This window comes from Aegilops tauschii, chromosome 5 (genome assembly GCF_002575655.3).
Source record: "Aegilops tauschii subsp. strangulata cultivar AL8/78 chromosome 5, Aet v6.0, whole genome shotgun sequence".
Taxonomy (NCBI): domain Eukaryota; kingdom Viridiplantae; phylum Streptophyta; class Magnoliopsida; order Poales; family Poaceae; genus Aegilops; species Aegilops tauschii.
Window position 1 is genome coordinate 112,580,051 of NC_053039.3, and position 6,626 is coordinate 112,586,676.

General features: G+C 42.6%; 1 long non-coding RNA gene across 1 annotated transcript; it reads right to left on the bottom strand.

Annotated features, from left to right (window-relative positions):
- Nucleotides 1-2,406: 2,406 nt before the first annotated feature.
- LOC141023313 (uncharacterized) lies at nucleotides 2,407-6,156 on the bottom strand. Its single transcript, XR_012184251.1, has 2 exons — nucleotides 3,905-6,156; nucleotides 2,407-2,895 (listed from the first exon to the last, which is right to left on the bottom strand). It is a non-coding gene; the product is annotated as an uncharacterized lncRNA (long non-coding RNA).
- Nucleotides 6,157-6,626: the final 470 nt, after the last annotated feature.

Here is a 6,626-nt window from a genome sequence, read left to right on the forward strand (position 1 = left end):
GTGGTGGCCGGGGGGTGCGGCGCGTGGTGGTGGCCGGGAAGGGGTGGCGTGGGTGTTGGCCGGGAAGGGGTGGTGTGGGTGTTGGCCGGGGTGGGGCTGCGGGTGGTGGTGGCCAGGGCGGGGCGGCGCGGGTGGTCGCTTGGGAGGTGGAGGAGGAAGGGGCGTCGATGGGGGAGAAGGAGGTGGCGGGGAAGATGAGGTCAAAGGGGCAGGGGCCAGCGAGGAGGTGTTACCAGAATAAGGCGTAGTGTTAGCAGAATAAGGGTCTTAAGGGGTGTTATCATAATAGACCCACCATATATATATATTATATATATATATATATATATATATATATATATATATACATCTGGGCTATTCTGTTACGCGTAACAGAATATTATTCTGTTACCCTACTTGAACTGATGGTTTCAAGCGGTTGTACTGATGATTTCAAAGCGGTTGAACTGATGCTTTCAGTTCTGTTTAACAGATCGTTTTCTTTAGTTCAATTTTTTTTTGCAATTTTTTTGTTGAAACGGGGTGTGTAATATATCGTTGGAAAGCTCTTGACAACTATATTTCAGGTATATTGAACGTTTTTGCAAAATCATTATGGTTTAAGAGCAGTTTTGAAAAAACCGTTTTTTTTAAACCGAAAACGTGAATCGTATTTTGGACTCAATTTTCAAACGGTTTGTCGGAATTGAGCAAATAAGATGGCGTTGAAAAGCTGGTGAAAATCCGCATCTTCCATATATCTATTGTCTTTTCTAATTCTATATGATTTAAAAGTAATTTGGAAAACGGTGAAATTCTGGGCGAAACGTATTTTCACAATTTTTTGCAAACGGTTTGTCGGATGGACGCAAATGATACGGCGTTGAAAAGCTATGGAAAAGCGCAACTTCTTCATATTGAAATGTTTTTCTAATTCCTTATGGTTTAAAAATGAATTCGAATACGGTCAAATTTGATTTCGATCGCGTTTTTTTTAAAGTTTGCCGAAATGAGGCAAATAATATATCTTTGGGAAGATATCGAAAATACGAAACTTAGTCATGTTGAACGTTTTCTCAAATTCGCAACCGTTGAAGAGTAATTTGGATTATGGTGAGACTAGAGTACTTGTACTGATCTACATGTGTGTTTGTACTGATGTATTTTTCATAGAGTAATTTTGAAAGGTTCCAAAAAAAGAGTACTTGAACGGATGTCCATATGGATTTGTACTGAGCATGTTTTTGCAGACTTTACTCTGTTTTTTCTGTATGGTTTTCCTCGTAACTTTTCAACGGTTCGGGATATCATCGTCCCCGAACTTGTATGGTTTATACCGTTGAACTGAATGACATTTTTTTAAAAGAAAATGTGTGTTGTGTTTTTTTTGACTAATTTTTTTCAACGATATTCTGGACTTCTCTCATTTTACGACTTGAACTTTTACTATTTGAATTTCCGTGGGGTTTCTTTTTTTTAGCTTTTTTCCCAAACTTATCTAGGACGTCGTGTTGAACTTGCAACTTTTTAAATTGTGAACTTGTTGTGTTTTTACAATTCCAAAGCTAGAAAAAAAAATCTAAGTTACTGACTCATTTCAGGATATCAGAGATAAAAATTGCCATCACCAAAATCAAGCATTAATCCGATCAAAGAGATGAAATACATTGACTTAACTTCCAAAAGTAATACATGTTCTACGGCCGATGTAAAGACATGTAGAAGAACATTTCTTAGCAAAATGAACCATAGACAGTCGGGATAGTACAAAATGAACTACCAGTACTGTAGATATTAGCAAATTTGAACTTTTGTGTTTGTACTGACCGTTTTTTCAGGGATGAGACGTCATTTTTTTAACTCGCGTAATAAAATAGTGGACTTATATGTGAGGATGTTTTGAACGGCCTCCTATAAAGACATTGACTTATAGAACCGAACCTTTTTTGGGATTACAATTTTAGATTTGTTTTCTCGTCCAAACTGACAACACCATCAGGTCTGAATTTGCATGGTTTCACTAGTTGAACTGATGGACGTTTTCTTTTTGTTTTGTTCAAACTCAAACATTTTTTGCAATGAAGGTATGTACTTCCTTTTGTTTGCAACTTAATTTTTTTCATGATTTTTGTAATAAATATTTGTACTTCTTTTTGTTTTGTTCAATAAAGAAAACAATGATCATTTGAACTAATTGAACAATAACATGTGAGCTTACAGTAATTTATCACTCGAACTTGTAGCAATAGATATAAGAAATTTGTACGGCCTCCACACCATTGCATTGGTGTACTCCGGCGCGAGGAACAAATCCTGCCATATTTGATACATACACACGCATCCTAGTTGACATTTGTTCTGTGGAATGTCGATGCCATTTATTGATTCCAAAAAAGATAGCAAGATGGCACATGGATTCAAGATGTACTTAAACCGAAACAATCCATATTTTCTGGTGAAATTGCAGAGCAGCACAATAAAGGTTACATGTTTTCTGTAGTTGAGAGAAACAAGTTCAGATTATCAACAGTACACCCACCACGCCAAGTTCTTAACTGAACATATGCATTTGTTTCAGAGATGGTGTTACATCCTGTGATATAAATAAAAATTACAGCAAAATAAAAAACCTGCAAGAGAAGCATTTTGCCAAACCAAAAGATAATTGAACCATTGGATCTTGAGCTGATGTACTGCATGCACTTCTTTGTTTGTACGGGATGCAACTCTCTTTTGTGGTTCATATACTGAAGATCCTTCAATTCAGTTATCAACACACCGTAGCAGTCATGCTTGCCACCTATCTTTTGGGTGCACTCCCTTGTCATTTTCTATTGCTAATTAGAGCACTTCAGGAGCACCGACTCATGTGCGAATGTGTAGCTGGCTTCAGAATAGACAGTACTCTGGCAATACCTATGCAATTGAGCAACAAGTTCAGAAAAGGAGAAGCAACCAGGAATCATTCGCACGAAGAGTACTGAATAAAAATAAGAATTGCACTGATCTAAAATTAGTTTTAAACTGAGGGTGTCACTTTGGTGTGTGATCATTTCTTGTGAACATTCAATTAAACATGTTTGGTGTCACTTGATGCAAGAAGGTGGTGTCAATCAAACAATAGCTTTATTTGGCAACAAAGAAACATCAAGAAGGATATTTCATTTCTTGTAAGCAAATCAACAAAAACCTTATTTCACAACAAGTAGAGATGAAGTAGCATCACCAGTACATATAGGAGACTTGTCGTGGAATTGTCACGGCAGATGTCCTTGAGCTAGGACTTAGTCGTGGAGCCATCGCAGCTAGGAAGCTTGAAGGGGTTAATGCGGGACAAGGAACACGAGGGTTTATACTGGTTCGGCCCCTTACGGTGAAGGTAAAAGCCTACGTCCAGTTTGAGGTGGTATTGATTAGGGTTACGATCACCAGGGAGCTAAACTGCTATGCCCGGCTTTCGATGAAATTGTTCTCTGCCTTAAACCGCTGCCGGGTCCTCCCTTTATATAGGGAGGCTGACGCCCTGCAGCTCTCAGAGTCCCGGCCGGCTCATAAGAGTGTCCGGCTCGGACTCTCAACTATTCTTGCCTTACACTACAAGTTCTAACATAGTAAAGATTGTAACTACGGGCCTTAAGCCATATCCGGGTCTTAAACCCATCTTTGGCCCATCGTCTTTAAGCTTGGCGCCGGGCTTCTGGCAATGACCATATGAGTAACCCGGCCCTTCCTGGCGGGTGACTCTAAGGTCTATATCCTCAACAAGACTCATAGGCGAACTCTTAATATACAAGCAAAATAGGACACTAGCTTTGTTTCCACACTTGTAAAAGCATCACCAATGCAACCAACAGCAGTACAGAATCAGTCATTACACGAGTTCGATAATGCCACAACATGAAAATAGGAATGGGGAAGGCCAGACCTTGTCGTTGTGTCATTGAACGGCCTCGGCTATCGGCCGTGAACGGACTGTGGCGCCGGCGGTGAACACCACATTGGAAGAATGCTCATGGGTGCGCCTGCCTCTACTCATGAGCGCCTGCATCAATGTGGGTTCAACATTCTGAACTACTGCAACACTAGCCACCCGCATCAGAATAACCTTTTGGTGCAAAACTATTGTACAATAAAAACACTCGGTTTTATTTTGCACACACACACATAGTACTGTCATATGTGTTTTTCACAAACTGATGATAGTTCACATACTAAACTGGCACACCTAGTTTGTGTTTCAGGAAATAAAATAGATGACCTCGAGGTGAGTTTATGAGGGAGGGTCCAGAGCCTCAGTATGATCCGGACCATGGCTGGAGCTGCGAATGGTAGTGAAGCTCCACATCCTCCGTCATCGGTGAGCTCCGACCATTGATCACACGACGGAGCAAGCCATGTACTGATGAGAATTCACATATTGAACTGGCACAGCTAGTTTGTGTTTCAGGAAATAAAATAGATGATAGTTCATTATGATGATGATATTTCAGCATTTCTCCCCATGGCAGAAAATCGCCTGAATCTTAAAAAGGACTGGAAATCACAAAATAAAATGCATTCAAGTAGCAAAATTAGGAAGGGATCAGATAACACATTTTAATTTGAGCAACTTCTTAGTGGGACATCACTTACAATTGCAGCGCTGGTTAACAATTGTTAGACATATTGATTGCTCAAATATAACGTAGGACTGAGAATTCGTGTTTGTTCAGCATGAATTTTGAGAACTAATTAATCCCTAGAGGCTGGATGATCTTCTATAGGGGTGATTACTTGTTCTATGATCTCTGTCTTGATGAGATGTAAAGACTAGGTTCAGTTCCAAAAAAGTTATTTAGCTTTCACGATGGTTTACCGCCCTTTGCTGTGCATTTCCAAGATCAAATGAAGTGTCAAATGACCTGTTTTCACAAGTGTTGATGTGGCTGTTGTATTTCCCATTAAGTACGACGAGCTGACTGAAGAACATTTCTGTACTACTGTATTCAACTTTGAAGCTAAATGAAAATTGGTACATAGATTATGACAGTATGTTACGCTCAAATTACAGCAAGATAATCAGATGAAAATACACTTTTGGATCTGATAATAAATACGAGCAATTTGGTGTTGTTCTGCCTGTCATTACAACTACCATTTTTACAAGCAAACCAAAATCATGTGGTCCTATGGTTTGATATTTAACATGCAGGTTGGCTTGTACACGCTGAGATGAGTTATCTAATAGATCATTGCAGCACATGCTGAGACTTCAATATCCAACCATCAAGCCTGAGCATTATCATGTGCATTGACTTGTACTACAATATCATGTAATAGTACATTTTCATCAACTCGATATTCATCGGTACTAGTATGCGTGGACAATAAGTTCAGATTTGTAGCAGCACACGCACGAAACTTGCAGATTTTTTCACTGGACTTGCAGAACTTTGAAACTTGAACTTGACAAAACCGGCGATCCCTCCCTTGAGCTAGCTGTATCCTGGCCGCGACCACCACCTGGATCCAGTACGAGGTGACCACCCGAAGCTGCTCAGGCTACCCGGCGGTGGGGATCCAGCGGGGGCCTGTTCTGTGGCGAGCATGGTGGCTTGTTGGCCTGGGCGGCCTACGCGCTTGATGGTGGTATACGGTAGGCGGAGCGCGGTGGAGGGAGTGAAGGGAGGGCCGGACAAGGAGAAGGAACGCGGACGGACAGGAGAAGGGTCGCGGACGGAGGGAGGCGGGTGGATGGACGCGACCAGCATCCGGTGGACGGAGTTGCCGGTGCTGGGAGGGGTGTGTGGAGGGATCTGCATCACCGGTCATGGTGCGCGTCGTCGGGAGGAACGGCGAGGGGCGTCGCCGTGGAGTGGGGGGTGCGACGCGTCACCAGAGTAGGCGTCGCGCGTTGCCGGGACTTGGGGGAGGCGCGTGGCCAGGAGGTGGGGGAGGCGCGGCGCGTGGACGGGAGGTGGAAGGGGGCGGCACGTCGGCGGGAGGTGGAAGGGGCGGCGCGTCGGCGGGAGGTGGAAGGGGCGGCGCGTCGGCGGAGCTGGAGGGCGCGGCGATGGGGCAGGGTGTGGCAGGGCGGCGAGGTAAGGGGTGGCGGCGCGCTGGAGGATTTGGGATCGGGAGGGAGGTGGGTGGGTTCGGGAATGGTCGGTCATGTGTACTGGTTCGGGCCGGTGGGCTGGATTCGGGACATCGAGTCGCGCGTCGCTCTTATAGGGGCGAGGGGTAACAGAATGATATTCTGTTAATAGTCTAGCCATATATATATATATATGATAAAATCAAGGATGCAATTAAGGTTCAGCTGCTGGATCAAAAGTTGAGATAACTGAAGGAAATATGCCCTAGAGGCAATAATAAAGTTGTTATTTATATTTTCTTATATCATGATAAATGTTTATTATTCGTGATAGAGTTGTATTAACCGGAAACTTGATACATGTGTGAATACATAGACAAACAAAGTGCCCTAGTAAGCCTCTACTAGACGAGCTCGTTAATCAAAGATGGTTAAGTTTCCTAACCATAGACATGTGTTGTCATTTGACGAACGGGATCACATCATTAGGAGAATGATGTGATGGACAAGACCCATCCATTAGCTTAGCATAATTGTATACATATTTCTTTAACTATGAGATTATGCAACT